We start from the raw sequence: 25,335 nt of genomic DNA, 5'->3' as shown, positions 1-25,335 counted from the left end.
AGCCAGACTTCTCAAAAATAAAAGAGAGAGGGCCCAAATAGATAAGATCACGAATAAAATTGAACTGACCACAACCAACCCTTCAGAAATACAAGCAATTATCAGAGAATACCATGAAAAATTATATGCTAACAAATGAGACAACCTGGAAGAAATGGACAAACTTCTAGATACCTACACACTACCAAAACTCAAACAGGAAGAACTAGAAAATATGAACAGACCCATAACAAGTGAAGAAAATTAATCAGTTATCAAAACTCTCCAATCTAGTGAAGAAATTGAATCAGTTATCAAAAATCTCCCCAAAATAAGAGTCTTGGGCCAGATGGCTTCCCATGGGAATTCTACTAGACATTTAGAGTTAATACCTATCCTTCTTAATCTGTTCCAGAAAGTAGAAATGAAAGTAAAGCTTCCAGATTCATTCTATGAAACCAGCATTACCTTGATTCCCAAACCAGACAGACACCCCACAAAAAAGGAGAATTACAGAACAATATCCCTGATGAACATGGATGCAAAAATTCTCAACAAGATACTATCAAATAGAATTCAACAGCATATAAATAGAATTATCCACCATGATTAAGTGAGATTCATTCCTATGCTGCAGGTCTGGTTCAATATTCTCAAATCAATCACTGTGATACATCACATTAATAAAAGAGGATAAGAATAATATGACCCTGTCAATAGATGCAGGAAAAGCATTTTACAAAGTACAAAATCCTTTCTTAATAAAAACCCTCAAGAAAGGTGGGATAGAAGGAACATACCTAAACATGATAAAAGCCATATATGAAAAACCCACATTCTAGTGGGGAAAAACTGAAATCTTTCCCCCTGAGATCAGGAACACGACAGGAACATGGTGTCCACTCTCACCACTCTTGTTTAACATAGTGTCGGGAGTTCTAGCATCAGCAACCAGACAACAAATGAAATAAAGGCATCAAAATTGGAGAAGAAGAAGTCAAACTTTCATGTTTCACAGACGACATGATACTCTACAGGGAAAACCTGAAACAGCTTGGGAAGGACAAGTATCTCTGCTTTAAATGTCTAGTAGAATTCCCCAGTGAAGTCATCTGGTCCTGGACTCTTATTTGTTGGTCCAGGACCAACAAATTTTTTGATAACTGATTCAATTTCTTCACTGGTTATGGGTCTGTTCAAGTTTTGTATTTCTTCCTGTTTGAGTGTTGGAAGTGTGTAGGTGCTTAGGAATTTGTCCATTTCTTCCAGGTTGTCCAGTTTGTTGGCATATAATTTTTCATACTATTCCCTGATAATTGCTTGCATTTCTGAGGGGCTAGTTGTAATAATTCCATTTTCACTCATGATTTTATCTATTTGGGTTCTCTCCCTTTTCTTTTTGAGAAGCCTGGCTAGGGGGTTATCAATTTTGTTTATTTTTTCAAAAAACCAACTTTTGGTTTCATTGATCTGCTCTACTGTTTTTGTGGATTCTATATTGTTTATTTTTGCTGAGATCTTTATTATTTCTCTTCTTCAGCTGGGCTTGGAGTGTCTTTGCTGTTCTGCTTCTATTTCCCTTAGGTGTGCTGTTAGATTTTGTATTGGGGGTTTTTCTTGTTTCTTGAGATAGGCCTGGATTGCTATCTATTTTACTCTCAGTATTACTTTTGCTGTATCCCAAAGCGTTTGGACTGTTGTATTTTCATTTTCATTTGTTTCCATATATTTTTAAATTTCTTCTCTAATTGCCTGATTGACCCATTAATTCTTTAGTAGTACGTTCTTTAACCTCCGTGCTTTTGGAATTTTTCCAGACTTTTTTCCTGTGGTTGATTTTAAGTTTCATAGCATTGTGGTCTGAAAGTGTGCATGGTATGATCTTTATTCTTTTATACTTATTAAGGGCTGTTTTGTGGCTCCATATGTGATCTCTCTTGGAGAATGTTCCATATGCACTTGAGAAGAAAGTACATTCTGTTGCTTTGGGATGCAGAGTTCTAAATATATCTGTCAAGTCCATCTGATACAATATATCACTCAGGGCCTTTATTTCTTTATTTGTTCTCTGCACTTTCAACAATACCCAAATTATGGAAAAAGCCTAAATATCCATCAACTGAAGAATGGATAAAGAGGATGTGGTTTATATATACAATGGAATACTACTTGGCAATGAGAAAGAATGAAATCTGACTATTTGTAGCAACGTGGATGGAACTGGAGAGTGTTATGATAAATGAAATAAGTCAGGCAGAGAAAGACAGATACCATGTTTTCACTCATATGTGGATCCTGAGAAACTCAACAGAAGACCAGGGGGAGGGGAAGGTGGGGGAAAAAAAACATTACATAGAGGAAAAGAGGCAAACCATAAGAGACTCTTAAATACTGAGGAGAAACTGAGGGTTGATGGGGGTGTGGGGGAGGGGAAAGTGGGTTATGGGCATTGAGGACGGCACCTGTTGGGAAGAGCACTGGGGGTGGTATGGAAACCAATTTGACAATAAATTTCATATTAAAAAAAGGAAAACCCAAAAGACTCCCAAAAGCTGCTAGAACAGATACATGAATTCAGCAAAGTCGCAGGATACAAAATCAATATATGGAATTCAGTTGCATGTCTATACACGAATAATGAAGCAACAGAAAGAGAAATCAAGACATAGATCTTATTTCCAATTGCAAAAAAACCCATAAAATACCTATTAATAAACCTAACCAAAGATGGAAAAGATCTGTATGCTGAAAAATACAGAAAACTTATGAAGGAAATTGAAGAAGACACAAAGAAATGGGAAAACATTCAATGCTCTTGTGTTAGAAGAATAAATATTGTTAAAATGTCAATACTACCCAAAGCAATCTACACATTCAACGCAATCCCAATCAACATTGCACTGGCATTCTTCTTAGAGCTAGAACAAACAATCCTAAAATTTGTATGGAACCACAAAAGACCCTGAATAGGCAAAGTATGTTGAAAAAGAGAACCAAAGTGGGAGACATCACAATCCCAGACTTTAGCCTCTACTACAAAGCTTTAATATTCAATACAGTATGATATTGGCACAAAACACACATAGACCAATGGAATAGAATAGAGAACCCAGAATTGGACCCCTAAATGTATGGCCAACTAATCTTTGACAAAGCAGGAAAGAATACCAAAGGAAAAAAGGCAGTCTCTTTAACAAATGGTGCTGGAAGAAGTGGACAGCAACATGCAGAAGAATTAAACTAGACAGCTTTCTTACACCATACACAGAAGTAAACTCAAAATGGGTGAAAGACCTAAATGTTAAACAGGAATTCATCAAAATCCTAGAGGAGAAAACATGCAACATCTCTTTGACCTCAGCCACAGCAATTTCTTGCTCGACGCTTATCCAAAGACAAGGGAATTAAAAGCAAAAATGAACTATTGGGACCTCATCAAGATAAAAAACTTCTGCACAATAAAAGAAACAGTCAATAGAACTAAAATGCAACCGTTGGAATGGCAGAAGATATTTGCAAACGACATATCAGATAAAGGGCTAGTACCAAAGATTTATAAAGAACTTACCAAACTCAACACCTCAAATACAAATAATTCAGTGAAGAAATGGGCAAAAGATATGAATAGATACTTATCCAAAGAAGACATCCAGATGGACAACAGACACATGAAAAGATGCTCAGCATCACTCATCAGGAAAATACAAATCAAAACCCCAATGAGACACCACCTTACACCGGTCAGAGTGGCTAAAATTAACAACTCAGGAAACAACAGATGCTGGCACGGATGTATAGAAATGGGAACCCTTTTGCACTGTTGGTGGGAATGCAAACTGGTGCAGCTGCTCTGGAAAACAGTGTGGCAGTTCCTCAAAAAATTAAAAATAGAACTACCTTATGACCCACCAAGAGCACTACAGGGAATTTATCCAAAGGATGTAGGAGTGCTGATTCATAGTGGCAGATGAACCCCAATGCTTATAGCAGCCTTTTAACAATAGCCAAATCATGGAAAGTGCCCAAATGTCCATCAACTGATAAATGGATAAAGAAGATGTGGTTTATATATACAATGGAATACTACGTGGCAATGAGAAAGAATGAAATAATGCTATTTGCAGTAACGTGGTTGGAACTGTAGGGTATTATGCTAAATGAAATAAGTCAGTCAGAGAAAGACTGATTTCATATGTTTTCACTTATATGTGGAACTTGAGAAACTTAACAGAAGACCATGGGAGAAGGGAAAGGTAAAAAATAGTTAGAAACAGAGAGGGATGGAGGCAAACCATAAGAGACTCTTAAATACAGAGAACAAACTGAGGGTTCTTGGTAGGGAACAGGGGAGAGGGGAAAATGGGTAATGGACATTGAGGAGAGCACTTATTGGGATGAGCACTGGGCATTGTATGTAAGTGATAAATCACAGGAATCTACCCCCAAACCAAGAGCAAACTGTACACATTGTATGTTAGCCAATTTGACAATAAATTATATTAAAAAATAAATAAATAAAAATAAAAGGATTTCCAAAAGTTGAAGTCTCAAAATAAAATAAAATAAAATAAAACCAGATTATGAAAATGGGGGAAAATAGCCAGATATTAACAAAATAGGTTTAAAAAACATGATACAACTTGATGCTGTATATAAGAGATTCACTTTATATCTAAAGACACACATAGGTTGCAAGTAATAAGATGGAAAAAGATATTCTATGCAAATAGTAACTAAAAGAGAACAGGAGAGTTTATATTAATATCAGACAAAATTGATTTTCAGTAAAAAGTCATTACAAGAGGTGAATAAGTACATTATATATTAATAAAATGGTCATTCATCAAGAAGAAATAAGAATTATAAACATATAGACACTAAAGATAAAAGTCTGTAAATATATAAAATAAGCATCAGCATAATTGAAGGGATAAATAAATGTTTTGACAATAATGGTTGCAGACATCAATACCCCACTTTAAATAATGAATAGAACATCTAGACAAAAGATAACTAAGAAAATATAGGACTGAACAACAGTATACACCAACTAGACGTAATAGTCATATATGGAAAAAATAATCAACCCAACAAGCACAACACAATACACATTTCTCTCAAGTGTATAGGGAGCATTCTTCAGGATAGGCCATATATTAGGCCATTAAACAAGTCTCAATGAATTTAAGAAGATTGAAATCACACAAAGTACCTTACAGACCACAATGGAATGAAACTAAAAATCAGTAACTGAAGGAAACCAGAAAATTCACAAATATGCAGAAATTAAAAAACACATTCCTGGGGTGCCTGTGTGGCTCAGTCGGTTGAGCATCTGACTTCGGCTCAGGTCATGATCTTGCGGTGTGTGAGTTTGAGCCCCACGTTGGGCTCTGTGCTGACAGCTCTGAGCCTGGAGCCTGCTTCCCCTTCTGTGTCTCCCTCTCTCTCTCTGCCCTTCCCCCGCTCATGCTGTCTGTCTGTCTGTCTCTCTCTCTCTCAAAAATAAATAAACACTTTAAAGAAACAAAGAACACATTCCTAAAAAACAGGTTAAACATAAAAAAGGGAATTAGAGAACAGAGATTGATGAAAACAGACTCTATATATAATATATATAAACTTAACGGATATAGTTGAAGCACGGTTCAGAGTGGACTTTTTTTGGGGGGAGGGGAATTTACTTCTTTCTTTCTTTATTTATTTATAAATATTTGTATTATTTATTTAACCCAAGTTAGATAACATAGAGTATAATAATGATTTCAGTAACAGATATAAGTGATTCATCACTTACATATAACACCTGGTGCTCATCCCAATGAGTGACCTACTTAATGCCCATCACCCATTTAGCCCATCCCACCATCATCACGCCTCCAGAAACCCTCCAGAAATACTCTGTTCTCTGTATTTTATCTTATTTTTGCTTCGCTTCTGCTATGTTCATTTATTTTGTTTCTTAAATTCCACATATGAGTGAAATCAGATATTTGTCTTTCTATAACTGACTTATTTTGCTTAGCAAAATACACTCTAGTTCCATCCACGTTGTTGCAAATGGCATGATTTCATTCCTTTTAATTGCTGAATAATCATTGTATATATATACCACTTCATATTTATCCATTCATCAGTTGATGGACACTTGGGCTTTTCTCATAGTTTGCTTATTGTTTATAGCAGAGCCCCTTCGAAACATCACCCTGTATCCTTTGGAAAAATACCTAGTAGTGTGATTCCTGGGTCATATGGTAGTTCTATTTTTGATTTTTTGAGGAACCTCCCTACTGTTTTCCAGAGTGGCTGCACCAGTTTCCATTCCCATCAGCAGTGCAAAAGGGTTCCCCTTTCTCCACATCCTCTCCAATATCTGTTGTTTCCTGAGTTGTTATTTTTAGGCATTCTGACAGGTGTGAGGTGGTATCTCATTGTGGTTTTTATTTGTATTTTGCTGATGATGAATGATGAGCATCTTTTCATTTCTCTGTTAGCCATCTGGATGTCTTCTTTGGGAAAATGTCTATTCGTGTCTTTTTCCTGTTTCTTCACTGGATTATTTGTTTTTTGGGGTGTTGATTTCATAAGTTCTTTATAGATTTTTGATAATAAACCTTTATCCAATATGTCATTTGTAAATATCCTCTCCCATTCTTTCAGTTGCCTTTTAGTTTTGCTGATTGTTTCATTTGCTGTGCAGAAGCTTTTTATCTTGATATGATCCCAATAGTTCATTTCTGCTTTTGTTTCCCTTGCCTCTGGACACATATCAAGTAATATGTCTCGGTTTCAGCCAAGGTCGTCTGCTTTCTCCTCTAGGTATTTGATGGCTTCCTGTCTTACAGTTAGGTCTTCCATCCATTTTGAGTTTATTTTTGTGTATAATGTAAGAAAGTGGCTTAGGTTAGTTTTGCATGTCACTGTCCAGTTTTCCCAGCACCATTTGCTAAGGAGACTGTTTTTTTCTCATGTTTTTCCTGTGTTGTCAAAGATTAGTTTGCCATATACTTGTGGATCCATTTCTGGGTTCTTTATTCTGGTCAATTGATCTATGTGTCTGTTTTTGTGCCAGTGCTATACTGTACTGATGATAACAGCTTTTCAATACATCTTGAATTCCAGAATTGTGATGCCTACAGTTTTCATTTTCCTCTTCAACATTTCTTTGGCTATTCAGGGTCTTTTGTGGTTCCATACAAATTTTAGGATTGTTTGCTCTAGCTCCGTGAAGAATTCTGATGCTATTTTGATAGGGATTGCATTGAATGTGTAATTGCTATAGTTCTTTTAATTCTTTTGTCAGGTTTATTCCTAGATATTATATTTTTTGGTGCAATTTTAAATGGAATTGATTCTTTAATTTCTCTTTTAGCTGCTTCATTATTGGTGTATAGAAATGCAAATAATTTTGGTATGTTGATGGTATACCCTGCAACTTTGCTGAATTCATGGATCAGTTCTAGTAGTTTTTTAGTGGCGTCTTTTTATGTTTTTTTTTTTTCATGTAGAATATCATGTCTCCTGCAAAAAGTCAAAGTTTGACTTTCTATTGCTGATTTATATGACTTTTATTTTTTTGTTGTCTAATTGCTAAGGATAGGACTTTCAACACTATGTTGAACAACAGTGGTGAGAGTGGACATCCCTGTTATGTTCTGACCTAAGAGGGAAATCTCTCAGTTTTTCTCAGTATGTTGAGAATGATATTAGATGTGGGTCTTTCATATGTGACCTCTATGATCTTGAGGTATGTTCCTTCTATCCCTACTTTCTTGAGGGTTTTGTCAAGAAGGCATGCTGTATTTTGTCAAATGCCTTTTCTGCATCTATTAAGAAAATAATGTGGTTTCTATCATTTCTTTTCTTAATGTGATGTATCACATTGATTGATATGCAGGTAAACCAGCCCTGCATCCCAGGAAATCCCACTGTATCATGGTGAATAATTCTTTTAATATATTGTTGGATCTGGTTTTCTCATATCTTGTTGAGAATTTTAAATCCATGGTCATCAGGGAAATTGTTCTGTAGTTCTCCTTTTTAGTGGAGTGTATGTCTGGTTTTGAAATCAAAGTAATGCTGGCCTTGTAAAATGAGTTTGGAAGTTTTCCTTCCATTTCTATTTTTTTGGAACAGCTTCAAAAGAATTGGCGCTAACTTCTTTCATTGTTTGGTAGAATTCCTCTGGAAAGCCATGTAGCCCTGGTCAGTTTTTTGTTGGGAGATTGTTGATTATTCATTCAATTTATTTACTGGGTATGGGGTTTGTTCTAATTGTCTATTTCTTCCTTTTGGAGTTTGGTAGTTTATGTGTTTCTAGGAATTTGTCCATTTCCTCCAGATTGCACAATTTGTTGGCATATAATTTACCATATATTCTCCATTATTGTTTGTATTTCTGACATGTGATCTCTCCTCTCTCATATTTTATTTATGGGGATTCTTTCTTTCTTTCTTTCTTTCCATTTCTTTCATTCTTTTCAGTCTGGTTAGGTTTTTATCATTTTTGCTAATTCTTTCAAAGACCACCAGCTCCAGATTTCTTTGATCTGTTCGTCTGTTTCTTTTTTCTTTAACCTCGATATCATTGGTTTTTGCTCTAATCTTTATTATTCCCCTTCTTCTGGGCTTAGGCTTTATTTATTCTTTTTTTTCCAGATCCGTTTGGTATAAGGTTAGGTTGTGTATCTGTGACCTTTCTTCCTTCTTTAGGAAGGCTTGGATTGCTATATTCCTCCCTCTTTGACTACCTTTGCTACATCCCAGAAGTTTTAGACTGTCATGTTTTCATTTTCATTAGGTTCCATGCATTTTTCATTTCCTCTTTAATTCTTTGGTTAACCCATTCATCCTTTAGTAGGGTGTTCTTTAATCTCCAAATATTAATTGTCTTTCCAAGTATTTTCTTGGTTTTGATTTCAAGTTTCATAGCACTGTGGTCTGAAAATATGTATGATGTAATCTTTATCTTTTTTTCATTTGATTAGGGGTGATTTGTGACCCAGTATATGATCTCTTCTGGAGACTGTTAAATGTGCACTTGAGAAGCATATATATTCTGCTGCCTAAGGATGAAATGTTCTGAATATGTGTTAAGTCCATCTGGTCCAGTGTGTCATTCAAAACCATTGTTTTCTTACTGATTTTCTGCTTAGATGAACTTTCCATTGCTGTAAGTGTGGTGTTGAAGTCCCTTAGTTTTATGGTATTATTTTAAGTTTGTGATTAATTGCTTTATATTATTTGGGTGAAGTTGTACACATAAATACTTACAATTGTTAGATCTACTTGGTGGATAGACCTCTTCTTTTTGATATAATGCCATTCTTCACCTCTTATCACATTATGTGTTTCAAAATCTAGTTTGTCTGATATACGTATGGCTGCTCTGGTTTTCTTTTGACCTCAATTGGCATGATAGGTTGTTCTCCATCCTCTTACTTTCAATCTTCAGGAGTCTTTACATCTAAAATGTGTCTTTTGTAGAAAGCATATACATGGGTCTTGTTTTCTTATCCATTCTCATATATTATGTCTTTTGATTGGGGAGTTTAGTCCATTTATTTTTTTTTTTTATATATGAAGTTTATTGACAAATTGGTTTCCATACAACACCCAGTGCTCATCCCAAAAGGTGCCCTCCTCAATACCCATCACCCACCCGCCCCTCCCTCCCACCCCCCATCAACCCTCAGTTTGTTCTCAGTTTTCAACAGTCTCTTATGCTTTGGCTCTCTTCCACTCTAACGTCCTTTTTTTTTTTTTTTTCCTTCCCCTCCCCCATTTAAATTCAGAGTGAGTACTGAAGGATATGAGTTTAGTGCCATTGTGTTGCCTGTAAACTTGGTGTTTCTGGAGATATTCACTGGTCCTTTCTACTCTTTGTTGCTTTTGGTCTTTGTTGTTGTTGTTTTGTTGTGTCTTTTCTGAACCCAAAGAGTCCCACCTTAACATTTTTTGTAGGGCTGACTTAGTGGTCATGAACTCCTTTAGTTTTTGTTTGGGAAACTCTTTAGCTTGCCTTCTATTTTGAATGACAGCCTTGCTGGATAAGGAATTACTGGCTGCATATTTTCCCAATTCAACACATTGAATATATCCTGCCACTCTTTTTTTTTTTTTTTTTTTTTTTTTTTTTTTTTTTTTTTTGTCCTGCCACATTTCGAGGACAGACCTGCTGTGAACCTGATATGTCTTCCCTTGTAGGTTAAGGACTCTTTTCCCTTGCTGTTTTCATAATTCTATCTTCGTCTATGTATTTTGTGAATTTGACTATTATATGATTTGATGATGGTCAGTTTGTGTTGAATCTAATGAGAATTCTTTGTGCTTCTTGAATTTTGTTATCTGTGTCCTTCCTCAGATTGGGAAAGTTTTTCACTATCATTTGCTCACATAAACCTTCTGCCTCTTTTTACCTCTTTTCATTTTCTTGGGCTCCTATGACTCAAATGTTATTCTTTTTTAATAAGTCATTGAGTTGTCTGAGTTTTGTATAGTGATCTTTTGCTTGTGTTTCCTCTTTTTTTCTCCTTCATTATTCTTTAAAATTTTATCTTCTATATTGCTGATTTGCTGCTTTGCTTTGTCCTTCCCTGCCATAACAGTATGCATTCAAGATGGCATCTCAGTTATAGCATTTTAAATTTAGGCCTGACTAGAGATTTCTTTTATCTTTGCAGAAAAGGATTCTCTGATGTGTTCTATGCTTTGTTTCAACCCCAGCTAGTATTTGTATAGTTGTGGCTATAAATTATAGATCAGACATTTTACTTATATCTTTGTTGATTAAATCCCTGGCCATCATTTCCTCTTGTTCTTTCTTTTGGGGTGAATTCTTTTGTCTTGTCATTTTGGAGGAAGAAAAAAATCAATAAAATAAAAATTAAAAGATAATAAATTAAAAACAAAACAAAAAATCAGTAAAGGAATCTAAATCCTAGATGTGTTTTGGTGTGCTTCTTCAAAGAAGTTTGATACAATAGAAAAGGGAAAGGAAAGAAAAAAAATAATAAAAAAATTAAATATTGAAAAAAATTATAGGGGCTCCTGGGAGGCTCAGTCAGTTTAGCATCCAACTTTGGCTCAGGTCATGATCTTCTGGCTCATTAGTTCGAGTCCTGCATTTGGCTCTGTGCTGACAGCTCAGAGCCTGGACCCTACTTCGGATTCTGTGTGTCCCTCTCTTTCTGCTCCTGCCTTGCTCATGCTTTCTCTCTGAAAAAACTAACCATTAAAAACTAAAAGTATATATGTAATAAAATAGAATAAAATAAAATAAATAAAATAAAATAGAATAATTTTAAATAAAATATAAAAAATAAATGAATAAATAAGTAAATAAAAATATAAAGGAATTTGCTCTTTTTGTATCCAAGAAAGAGGAAGAAAAAAAAAACAATGTAAACAAAAACAGAAACAAAGAAAATGAACAAATAAACCAGTAAACAGAATGAAACCTGAATAAAGTTACATCCAGTTTACTCTAGAAGTGAAATGTTGAAACACCCTATAGTCTATACACTAAGCAGGTGGAGGGATTTTTGCTAGTCTTCTGAAGATGTGCGTGGAAGATGTGGTGGGCGGGGCTTGGTGTAAAGCTCTGTTCTCCACTAGGTGGTGATGTTTATTGGGGTGGATCTGGGTGGGTACACGGATGTGTGTGCATGTTAGAAGTGAAAATTGCTTCACCCAGCTCCCTAGTCTCTGGTGCAGGACTTCAAGCTCTGACCTACTGGAGATCCAACACCCTTCCTTTGTCTCAGGCTTCTGTCTGCTCTCTGCCTCTACCCTGTTTGTGTCCATACTGTCCACCTGCCAGATGGTACCTCCCTCTAGGAGTTTTATCTCATTTGGAGTTGTGTTCCAAAAACCCAGACTTCAGAGACCCCCACAGCTCAGACCTTTGGCAATTCTCTGGGGGAGAGAATAGATGAACAATGGCTGGGTGCTGGTGTGCCCCAGAGAGCATTCACATGATCGTGCAGTAGCAGAGATTCAAATATTATGGCAAATCACAACACACAGCAGGCACCAGGTTTCCTACACTCTGACATCTTTGTCCCAATACCAGCAAACATGGCTTCTCTCTGGGGTCCGCTGGGACCTTTGTAGTGGAGAAGCTGTATGGCCTCTACTAAATGCACTAGAAGTAGGGGGACTGCTTCTCCCCGTCTGGTACATGGGCCCTTCAGACCGTGCTGCCTGTTCCTGGGGATTTGCCCTATTTCCTCACCAGAACACCACCAGGCACTGAGATGTGAACCTTCAGACTCTGACCCCCACTGCTTATAGAATCCTGGTGGTATTGAAACCTTCTCCTTTCTCCCCATCAATGTTATTGAGGAGCAGTTTTCTTGTTCATTACCCTGAGAGTGTTTTCACTCTTTCTCTTTCTTTCTCTCCAGCTACTTTCAGAGAGGAGTGCTTTTCTTGCATGATCCCAATGTGCCACAGTCTCTTTATTTCTCTTTCTCTCTCTGCCTTCTCTCTGTGAAAATGGTTCCTTTCCCTCCGCAACTTTTCTCTCCCCCATTTCACCTCTCTGGAATACATACCTGTCAAGTTCTGTGGCCCAAGTTATGCAGATTATTACATTAATCCTCAGATCAATTTCCTAGATTAACACCAAACATTAATCTAGCTGCATTTCAGGGACAAGACAACTCAGGGTCTCCATGCTGCTCTGCTACCTTAACTCCTCCCAGAGGGGACTTTATAGCTGTAAATGCCTTCATTAAAAAAGAAGGTCTCAAATCAATAAAATTTTTTACACATAACTTGTATATGTTCAATGTGTAGGAGAAAGAAGAAGTACCTTGGTGACTCAGTCAGTTAAGTGTCTGAGTCTTGGTCTTTGCTCAGGTCTAGATCTTATACTTCCCGATTTTGAGCTCTGAATTGTCAGGCTCCCCACTGACAGCAGGAAGCATGCTTGGAATTCTCTCTCTCCCTCTTTCTGTCTCTGTACCTCTCCTCCACTGCTGTCTGTCAAAATGAACAAATAAACTTAAAAAAAAGAGAAAGAAGAACAAACTAAACACACATTTAGAATGAAGGAAATAAAAATTTAGAGGAGACATAAATGAAGTAAAGAATAGAAAAACAGTAGAATGAATAAAGCCAAAAGTTGGTTATTTGAAAAGACAAAAAATTTAATAAGCTATCTAAGCTTGCAAAGAAAAAAAGGGACTTCTAATAACTAAAAATCAGGAATGAAATGGGGACATTACTACTGAATTTACAAAGTTAAAAGGGATTATAAGAGAATACTATGAAAAGTTGTACTTCAGCAAATTATATAGCCCAGATTAAATTAACACATTCCTAGAAACACACAAATTAACAAAACTGACCCAAGAAGAAAGAGAAAATCAAGATATACCTATAACTTGTAAAGAGATTGACTCAACAATCAAAAATCTTCCAACAAATAGAATCCCAGGACTAGATGATTTCACTGGTGAATTCTACCAAAATTTTACTTAATGATACCAGTCTGTTTCAGAGAGCTATAAAAACAGAAGAGAAGAAACATTTCCTAACTTATTTTATAAGGCCAGCATTACTCATATACCAAGGCCAGAGAAAGACACTATGAAAAAACTATAGGCAAATAACCCTTATGAATATAGATGCACAATCCTCAAAAAATACTTTCAGACAAAACCCAGAAGCATATTAAAAGTATTATATACCACGGCAAAGTGAGAATTATACCATGAATATAAAAATGGTTCAACACGAGAAAAGCAATCAATATAATACACTACATTAATAGAATGAAGGAAAAAAATAATCACCTTAATTTATGCAATAAATGCATTTAAAAAATCCAACATTATCATCATAGGGACACTTTGCACACTAAGAATAGAAAATAGCTTTCTCAGTAAGATGGAAGGCATTGATGAAGAATCTATAGATAACACTTTAATAACTTTTGAAAGCCTAAAAGTTTTCCATTGAAGATCAGCAACAAGACTCAGATGGATTCTGTTGCCACTGGTATTCAGCATTGTATTGCAAGTCCTAACTAGAACAATTAAGAAATAAAGAAATAAGAAATTGTGGTTTATATACACAATGGAGTACTACGTGGCAATGAGAAAGAATGAAATATGGCCCTTTGTAGCAACATGGATGGAACTGGAGAGTGTTATGCTAAGTGAAATAAGCCATACAGAGAAAGACAGATACTATATGTTTTCACTCTTATGTGGATCCTGAGAAACTTAACAGAAACCCATGGGGGAGGGGAAGGAAGAAAAAAAAGAGGTTAGAGTGGGAGAGAGCCAAAGCATAAGAGACTCTTAAAAACTGAGAACAAACTGAGGGTTGATGGGGGGTGGGAAGGAGGGGAAGGTAGGTGATGGGTAGTGAAGAGGGCATCTTTTGGGATGAGCACTGGGTGTTGTATGGAAACCAATTTCACAATAAATTTCTTATATTAAAAAAAAGAAATAAGGAAATAAGAGTCTTCAAAATTGGAAAAGAAAGAAAACTATTTCTGTTTGTAGATAACACAATCCAATATGTAGGAAATGTCAGGGAATCTACAAAAAAAAACCCACCCTAATGTGTATTGTAGTTTGATTTGTGTCCCCAAAGAATATGTTTAAATTTGAGGTACCCCCACTACTTTAGAATGTCACATTATTTCGAAATAAGGCCATTGCAAATGTAATTATTTAAGATGAGGTCATACTCAAGCAGGTTTGGCCATCAATCCAATATTACTGGTGTCCTTTAAAGACAGATGAAAAGACACAGATACACAAAGGAATGTCATGCAATGACTCACACACATATTGGATATACATCTACAAGCCAAGGAATTCCAAAGATTCTCAGACTCCCAGAAGCTGTAAGACACAAGGAAAGACTGTTTCACAGGGCCTTCAGAGAGCACATAGCCCTGCCAACACCTTGGTTTGAATTTTCTGGACTCCAAAACTGTGAGAGAATAAATTTCTGTGACTTAGTAAATTTATGTATATTTAAGTGACTTAGTTAGTGGTAATTTTTATGGAAGACCTAGGAATCTAATACAGATTATACTGTCAGAGAGTGGAGTACTGCTACAGCATAAATTTATAAATGCGGAGTGGATTTTGGAATTAATAGGTAGAAACTAAAATAATTTTGAGGTGTTTGAGAGAAAAATAATAGATAACTCTGATGGGAGAAATAAGAATATTAAATGTACTTCTGGTGAGTCATTAGGCATGACAAACATTTTGCTTTTGGACACTAGAGAAGACGTGAATCTTATAATACAGTAACAGTCTTGACTGAATTATGTCTTATTACTGGGAGAAAAGTGGAATTTGTAAACAGTTAACTTGGATATTTAGCCAAGGAAATTTCTAAGCACAATATGGAAGGTTCAACCTGGTTTCTACTTGTTGCTTATAGTAAAATTAAAAGGAAACATGATTGAGAAATTAAGCATTAAGCACAATGGCACCAGCATCTGTTGATGTAGAAAATATTATGTTTGTCTATATAATTGGTCCGAAAGCATGGCCAAGTGTGTGACTGGACAACAATTTGCTAAGGGATGTGAATTCTGGATTCAATCAAACATCTCAGCAAAAGCCAGAATAAGATATGTTATCTGGGAAGTGTCAGTGGAGAACCATCTTGTCTAATGGCTTGGTCCTCTATAAATAAAATGGGAGGCTAACAGAATTTGGAAAAATTTTTGGCAGTAAAAATGCTGGAAGCTTGGACTAAAAAGGACTGAGATGGGATAAAATTAAGGAAAAATAATGCCAAGGGTGGAACCAAGGATGCACAGGACAAAACTTGAAGCCATAAAGGATTATTTTCAGGCCCTGAAATCTAATGGAATCTTTCCTGTTGGGTTTTGGACATCCTTGGAATGCATGGCCAATATTTTGTCCTGTTTCTCTCTTTTGGAATAGGAATTTCTATCCTATGCCTATCTCACAATTGTATTTTGGAAAAAAATTTAAATTGTTTTTTAGTTTCACAGGTCCACAGATGGAGTTTTTCCCAGGACAGACCGTACCCAGAGTCACACCTATGATTGATTGATTTATTTTTAAAATTTTATTTAAATCCAAGTTAGTTAACATAGAGTGTAATAATGATTTCAGAAGTAGAATTTAGTAATTCATCACTTATATATAACATCCAGTGCCCATCCTAAAAATTGCCCACCTTAATGCCCATCACCCATTTAGCCCATTTCCACATCGAACACCCCTCCAGCAACCCTCAGTTCGTTCTCTATATTTAAGAGTCTCTTATGGTTTGCCCCCCTCTCTTTGTACCTTATTTTTTTCCCTTTCTTTCCCTGATGTTCATAAGTTGTGTTTCTTAAGGTCCATGAGTGAAATCATATGATATTTATCTTTCTCTAAATGACTTCTTTCACTCTGCATAATACACTCTAGTTCCATCCATGTTGTTGCAAATGGCAATAATCCATTCTTTTTTCATTGCTGAGTAATATTCGATTGGATGTATATTCCACAACGTCTTTATCTATTCACCAGTCAATGGAAAGTTGACTACTTAGTAGTGCAATTTCAGAGTAGTAGTAATGTTGTTCTAGTTTTTAATTTTTTTAGAAACTTCCATACTATTTTCCAGAGTGGCTGCACCAGTTTTCATTCCCACCAACAGTGCAAAATGGTTCCAATTCCTCCACATCTTCAACAATATCTGTTATTTATTGAGTTGTTAATTTTAGCCATTCTGACAGGCGTGAGGTGATATCTTATCATGGTTTTGATTTGTATTTCCCTGATGATGAGTGATGCTGAGCATCTTTTCATGTGTCTGTTGGCCATCTATATCTCTTCTTTGAAAAGTGTGTGTCCATGTCTTTTGCCCATTTCTTCACTGGATTATTTGTTGGTTTTTTTGGGGCGGGTGTTGAGTCTGATAAATTCTTACAGATTTTGGATAATAACCCTTTATTCAATATGTCATTTCCAAATATCTTCTCCCATTCTGGCAGTTACCTTTTTGTTTTATGGATTGTTTCTTTTACTGTGCAGAAGATGTGTATATTGATGGGTCCAGTAGCCAAAGTAATGTTAAGAAATAAAACCAAAGCTGGAGGCATCATAATTCCAGACTTCAAGCTGTATTACAAAGCTGTAATCATCAAGAGTATGGTACTTGTGCAAAAACAGACACATAAATCAATGGAACAGAATAGAGAACTTAGATATGGACCCACAACTATATGGTCAACTAATATTTGACAAAGCAAGAAAGAGTATCCAATAGAAAAAAGACAGTCTCTTCAGCAAATGGTGTTCGGAAAACTCGACAACCACACACAGAAGAATTAACCTGGACCACTGTCTTACACCATACACAAATGAAAAAGTTACTACCTATTCTTCTCAAACTATTCCAAAAAATAGAAACGGATGGAAAACTTCTGAACTCATTCTATAACACCAGCATTACCCTCATTCAAAGACTCCACTAAAAAAGAACTACAAACCAATATCCCTGATGATGATATATGCAAAATTTCCCATTAAAATATTAGCAAATTGAATCAAACAAAACATTAAAAGAATTATTCACCATGATCAAGTGAGACTTATAACTGACCTTCAAGTGTATTTCAACACTGCAAATCAATCAATGTGATATACTACATTAATAAAAGAAAGGATAACCATGTGTTCCTCTCAATTCAGAAAAGGTGTTTACTGAAGTACAACATCTCTTCATGATAAAAACCCTCAGTAAAGTAGGGATAGAGTGAAAAACTTAACAAATTGAAGGCCATATACAAAAAACCCACAGCTAATACCCTCTTCAATGGCGAAAAAATGAGAGCTTTTCATTTTTCTCTGTGGTTAGGAAAAAATCAAGAATATTCACTCTTAGCACTGTAATTTAACATAGTGCTGGAAGTCCTAGCCTCAACAATCAAACAACAAAAAGAAATAAAAGGCATCTAAATTAACAAGGAAGAAATAAAATGTACACTATTTGCAGAAGACATGATACTCTATATAGAAAACTCAGAAAACTCCATCAAAAATTTTCTAGAACTGATACATGAATTCAGTAAAGTTCCAGGATACAAGATCAACATACAGAACTCTGTTGCATTTCTATACACCAATAATGAAGCAGCAGAGATACCTAAAAGCAGCAAGGATTTGATCCCATTTACAATTGCAACAAAAAAACTTCAGATATGTAGAAATAAACATAACCAAAGAAGTAAAAGATGTGTACTCTGAAAACTATAAAATACTGATGAAAGTAATTGAAGATGATACAAAGAAATGGAAAGAATATCAATTCTCATTGAATGGAAGAACAAATATTGTTAAAATACCTGTACTACTCAAAGCAATCTATGCATTTATTGCAATCCCTATCAGAATACCAATAGCATTTTTCATATAGCTAGAACAAGTAATCCTAAAGTTTGTATGGAACCACAAAAGACCCTAATTAGTCAAAGCAATCTTGAGAAAGACAAGCAAAGCTGGAGGCATCAGAATTCCAGACTTCAAGTTATATTAAAGCTGTAGTAATCAAGACAGAATGGTACTGGCACAAAAACAGACACATAGAGCAATAGAACAGAATAGAAAACCTATAAATAAATCCATAACTATATAGTCAACTAATGTTCAACAAGCAGGAAATAATATCCAATGGGAAAAGAATGTCTCTTCAACAAATGGTATTGGGAAAACTGGACACCAACATGCAGAAGAATGAAACTGAACCAATTTCTTACACCATACATGAAAATAAACTCAAAATCTATGAAAGAACTAGCAGTAAGACATGAAAACATCAAAATCCTAGAGGCAAAAACAGGCTACAACCTCTATGACTTCAGCCGCAGGAACTTTTTATTAGGCATGACTACAGAGGCAAGGGAAACAAAGGCAAACATGATTGATTGATTGATTTAGATGATAATTTAGACTTCGTCAAAATTAAAAACTTGTCAATAAAGGAGAGTATCAAGAAAGTTAAAAGATATCCTACAAAATAGAAGAAATATTTATAAATCATATATCTATTAAGATTTAGTATCCAGGATATATAAATTACATTTACAACCCAAACAAAGAGATGAGAAACCCAGTTAAAAGCTGGGGAAAGGAATTTAATGGGCTAAAAGCCACTGAATTGTTTATTGAATATTGTAAATTTGTGGTATATGGATTATATCAATAAAGCTGTTGTATTTAAATATTTTTAAATGATTTTTTTAAATTTTCAACAGACAGAGAGAGAGAGAGAGCAAGTGGGGGAGGTCCAGAGAGAGAGGAACAGAGGATCTGAAGAGGTCTCCTCTCTGACAGCAGAGGGACCAATGCTTGAACTTTCAAACCATGAGATTGTGACCTGATTTGAAGTCAGACGCCTAACCAACTGAACCACCCAGGTACCCCTAAGCTGTTGTATTCTTAAAAAAGAAAATTTGATTTAAAAAATGAGTAGGGGTTGTAATACTGGATTAGTCAATGGGTTCTTAGATATGCTATTTAAGCACAAGCGACAGAATAAAAAATAGATAATTCAACCTTATCAAAATTAAAAACTTTTGTGCAAAAGTCATAATAAAGAAAATGAAAAAAACGCAGAATGGGGTAAAACATTTGTGATCATATATTTGAACAAAATCTCGTATCTAGAATATATAAAGAAATCCTGTAGCTAAATGCTAAAAAGATAATCCAGTTTAAAAAAATGGGCAAAGGATCTGAATAGACATTTCTCTAAAAGTATAAAAATGGCCAATAAGCACAAGAAAAGCTGTTCAGCAACATTAGCCATCATGGAATGCAATTAATTACAAATCACAATCACAGCAAGATGCCACTTCACACCCACAAGGTACTTATCATTAAAAAAAAAACAACACATTTTCATGAGGATGTGGAAAAGTTGAAACCTCATGCATTGCTGGTGGTAATGTGAAATAGTGTAGCCACTGTGGAAAGAAGTTTGGCAGTTCCTCAAAATATTATTATGAAATTATCATATGATCCAGCAATTCCCTTCCTAGGTATATACCCAATAGAAATGAAACATGTCCACACAAAAATGTGCACACGAATATTTATTGCAGTGTTGTTCATAATCGTCTCAAAGCAGAAACAACCCAAATAATCTCCAACTGATAAGTGGGCAAAGTATGGTTTATCCCTTTAATGGAATGTTATTTGGCAATAAAAAGAATGAAGTAGTGATACCTGAAATAACACGGAAGATCCCTTGAAACATTATGCTAAGTGAAAGCCAATCACAAAGGAAAACATATTGAATGATTCCATTTATATGAAATGTTCAGGGTGGGCAAAGCTATATAAATAGTAAAAAGATATTATTAGGTTATTGGTTGCTTAGGGTTGGGGTGCTGTGAAGAAATGGAGAGTGTCTGGTCATAAGTACAGGGTTTCTTTTGGGGGTGATGAACATGTTCTAAAATTATACTATAGTGATGATTGCATAAATTTTGAATATACAAAAAACACTGAATTGTACAATTTAAAAGTATGTGAATTATGGATTTATAGGGAAGATGGCAGAGTAGGAGGACCATATGGTGCAGTCTGATTGGGTGGGAGCCAGAGCTGTGGGCAATAAAAGAATTCTTATTGAACACAGCGCGGGGGAGCAGCAGGCAGTGCAGCAAAGGAGAGACTGTCTGCCACAAGGTGGTGGTGAGGGGCTATGCCTCAATAGGATGGATTGAGGAAGTATGGGAACATGTGAAATTTTCCCTTTTTTGGTAACTGTGCTAGTTGTAAGTAACACATTGGTTAGTTAGGGCCTATGACCATTTTGAGGTAGGTTGCTTAATGAGCACGTTTGCACTCAACTTGGTGGTCACTGTGGGTACTTTCACCTTGCTCAAGTGTCCATTGCTCAAGATTGTTGCTAAAAAGCAGCCTCTGTAGACCCTAGTATCACCTTGTCTTACCCTGAATACAACTAGAGAAGATTCACTGCAGTGTAAATAACTCACAAAATGACTTCAGACAGGCAGAATAAATTCCACAAAAATTAAATGTACAGATGAGGCCAGACTGAAAAGGGTAAGAAGGGCAAAGTCAGAGCTGGGAACTAAATGGACATGCAGGATGTTCCCTGTTGGGGAAAGGAGGGACACCATCCATGGGCACCTAAAAGGGAGATAAACAGACCCCTGTTCTGGAGCACCTGCAAGGGTAAGACAAATGTCCATAACATTTGGCTTTGAAAACCAGAGGGGCTGAATTTCATAAGTTCTTACAACAACTGGCACTTAAAACCTTGAACTTCAACAAAATGAGGGAGAGCTGGGAAGGTGAGAGGAAACTGAGTCCCTGCACTTAAAGAGACAGAAAAATAAACAGCCCATAGAAATAGAGCATATAAGCAGCAATTTGAAAAGTTTTCTGGGGCATACAGGAGGGAGAGTTATTTACTCATCTCAGGCCCTGTCCCAGAGGGACAGAAATTGCTGGGGAACTCCTCTAGGATCAAAGGAACTGGAAAGCATCATTTACCTCCTCCACCCCCCAGTTTAAACACACAAGCACCTAAGGGACTAGCTACCTAACTTGTTAGCACCGCAGCACTGCCCTCACACAATGTGCTTCCATGGAACCAGACAGGCCACTTCAGTCCTGGTGCTGCAGGGGCCTTCAAGCAGAGGAGCTGGGGGCACAAAACTTGCTGACACTGATGCCTCATTGCCCTCCTCCTTCCTTGCACTGTGCTTCCAAGGACCTAACTCTCTAGAGGGTGCCTCAGTCCCATTGTTACAGGATCCCTTTTGTAGAGGACCTAGAGCATGCAAAACTTGTTACAATTGATGTTCCACCACCCTGGTCCTGCACTGCCCTTCTGTAAACCTAAATATGCCACTTCAGTCTTGATGCTGTAGGTCCCTTTCATGGTGTGCAAAGCTTACTAACACTGCCACCCACTGCACTGCCTCTGTGCTGTGCTCTGTAGGATCAGCTTTCTCCAATATGTTCCTGGCCAGAGCCCACACAGGGTGGTGATGAAGGCCTGACAGTGGGAAAACAGCCACTTCAGTGGCTAGCAATACTCTACAGTGACTCCTGTCCCAGAGAGAGAAGGGAAGATAACCACACATGCCAGTGAGAGGCCACAACTGTGGGCTGGAGGCAGACAACTTTTCCAACTGCAGGTGCCACCAACCAATGAAAGTTTCTCAAGGGACATCACAGGGAAATCCCCCTGCAGTTTGGTGTTACTGCATGTCTGGCAAACACCTAGTCTGACTCAAGCCCAAGGTATCCCCAAACTGGCCCACTAACAGCACAGGTATTATAATAGACCTGTGCTATTATGAGAACCACACTGCTTATAATAGACAAAGAAAGCCAGTGAAGATGACTGGACTGATGGGAAAAGCAGCTCAGACACAATAGCAAGGCACATGCATCACACATAGGAGATATCCCTGAAGCGCCAGTTTCTAGTGAACAGGGTACACACATGGCAGAGTCTATAGGACCTTTTCTTCATAAGGACACTAATCCAGGGCAGGTTATGTATATTTATTTCCTAACACAGATACAGACACAGAGAGTTAGACAAAATGAGAACAGAGAGGAACGTGTTAAAAAAAAAAAAAGACAAAAATCACAGCAAGAGACCTAAGCAAAACAGATGTAAGTAACATGCCTGACAGGAAATTTAAAGCTGTGTTCATAAAGATAATCACAGGGAGGGGCGCCTGGGTGGTGCAGTCGGTTAAGCATCCGACTTCAGCCAGGTCACGATCTCGCGGTCCGTGAGTTCGAGCCCCGCGTCGGGCTCTGGGCTGATGGTTCAGAGCCTGGAGCCTGTTTCCGATTCTGTGTCTCCCTCTCTCTCTGCCCCTCCCCCGTTCATGCTCTGTCTCTCTCTGTCGCAAAAATAAATAAACGTTGAAAAAAAAAAGATAATCACAGGGATTGAGAAAAAGTGGAGGACATCAGTGAGACCCTTTAAAAAGATGGAAAAGATAAAAAAGAACCAATCACAGATGAAGAACACAATAAATGAAATTAAAAACATACTTGATAGAATAAATAGCAGGCTATAGGAAGCAGAGGAAGGAATTAATGACCTGGAAGACTGTGTAATAGAAATTAATCAAAGCTAGCAAATGAGAGGGAAAAAATGCAAAAAAGAGAACAGACTTAGGGAATTCAGTGACTCCATCAACTGTAATAACATTCACATTATAGGGATGCCAGTACAAGAAAAAGAAAGAAAACGGGCCAAAAATTTTAGTTAAAGAAATAATAGCAGAAAACTTTCCTAATCTGAAGGAAACAGATATCCAGACACAGGAAGTATACGGATCCCTCCAAAAAATCAACCCAAAGAGGTTCACATCAAGACACATAGTAATTAAATTGAAAAAAAAAAAAAGATAAAAAATTTTTAAAGCACCAATAGCACAGTAGGCAGTTACATACAAGGGAAAACCCAGGGAATTTTTCAGCAGAAACTTTGCAGGCCAGAAGAGATTGGCATGATATATTCAAACTGCTGAAAAGGAAAGATTTTCAGCCAAGAACACTCTGTTCAGCAAAGCTATCATTCAGAATAGAAAGGAAAGATAGTCTTCCAGACATTAAAAAAACAAAACACTAAAGGAGTTCATGCCCATTAAACCTTCCATGCAAGAAATATTAAATCGAACTCTCAGAGTGGAAAGGAAAGGCCATAAATGAGACTATGAAATATATCCGCAAAAATCAGTCAAGGGATTCACAAAATAAAATGATACAAAATATAACACCATATACCCCAAAAAATGTAGTGGGAAAGATGAGTAAAAAATGCATGTAAATTTAAGTGATTATCAACTTAATATAGACCACTATATGCAAAAGTAGTTATATACCAACTTAATGGTAACCAAAAATTAAAAGCCAGTAATACCAAAATGGCAATGAAAACATATCTATCATTAATTACTTTGAATGTAAATGAACTAAACGCTCCAATCAAAAGACATAGGATGACAGAGTGGATAAAAAAATATAAGATCCATCTATATGCTGCCTACAAAAGACTCACTTCAGATCAAAAGGCACCTGCAGATTGAAAGTAAAGGAATGGAGAAACATTTATCATGCTAATGAATGTCAAATAAAGCTGGAGTATCAGTATTTATATTGGAAAAGTACACTTTAAAACAAAGACTACAACTAGACAAAGATACTATATAATAATAAAGGGGACAGTCCAACAAGAACATACAACAATTTTAAATATTTATGCACCCAACATTGAGGCACACAAATACATAAAACAGTTTAATTACAAACATAAAGGAACTAATCCATAGTACTACAATAATAGCAAGGGACTTTAACACCCCACATACATCAATGGACAGATCATCTAAGCAGAAAATTAACAAGGAAACAGTGGCATTGAATGACACACTGGAGCAAATGGATTTAACAGACATATTGAGAATATTTCATCCTAAAACAGTAGAATACACATTTTTTTCAAATGCACATGGAACATTCTGTAGAATAGATCACATTTTAGGCCACAAAACAAGTCTCAACATATTCAAAAAGATGAAAGTCATAGTATGCAACTTTTCTGACCATAACTCTATGAAATTAGAAACCAACCACAAATTCATGGAGGTAAAATAATATGCTACTAAACAATGAATGGATCAACCAATAAATGAAAGAGAAAACTAAAAATTACATGTAAACAAATGAAAATGAAAACACAACAGTCCAAAATATTTGGGATTCAGCAAATACAGTTTCAAGACGGAAGTTTATACAAATACAGGCTTACTTGAAGAAGCAAGAAAATTTTTAAATAAACAACATAACCTTATAATAAGGATATAGAAAAAGAAAAAAATGACACCCAAAAACAACAGAAAGAAGGAAGTGATAAATATTAGAGTAGAAATAAATGATATAGAAACTGAAAAATGAATAGAACAGAATGAATGAAACCAGTTGGTTCCTTGAAAAAAACTCAACAAAATTGAAAACTCCAGCCAGACTCATTAAAAAAAAGAAATGACTCAAATTAAGAAAATCACAAATGAAAAAGAAGGAATAACAACCAACACCACAGAAATACAAACAATTTTAAGAGAATATTGTGAAAAAATTACATGTCAACAAATTAGACGACCTAGAAGAAATTGATAAGTTCTTAGAAACTTATAACCTACTAAAACTGAAGTAGGAAGAAATAGAAACCTTGATACCCAAACCAGATAACAATACCACCAAAAAAAGAGAATCACGGGCCAATATCTCTGATTAACATAGAAACAAACACCCTCAACAAAATAATAGCAAACTGAATCCAACAATATAT

Source organism: Lynx rufus, unplaced genomic scaffold, assembly GCF_022079265.1.
Source record: "Lynx rufus isolate CCGP_SWC_20201006 ecotype Redwood Valley unplaced genomic scaffold, mLynRuf1.p SCAF_14, whole genome shotgun sequence".
NCBI lineage: Eukaryota > Metazoa > Chordata > Mammalia > Carnivora > Felidae > Lynx > Lynx rufus.
The sequence above is the reverse complement of the archived record's forward strand: the minus strand, read 5'-3'. Positions refer to the sequence as shown.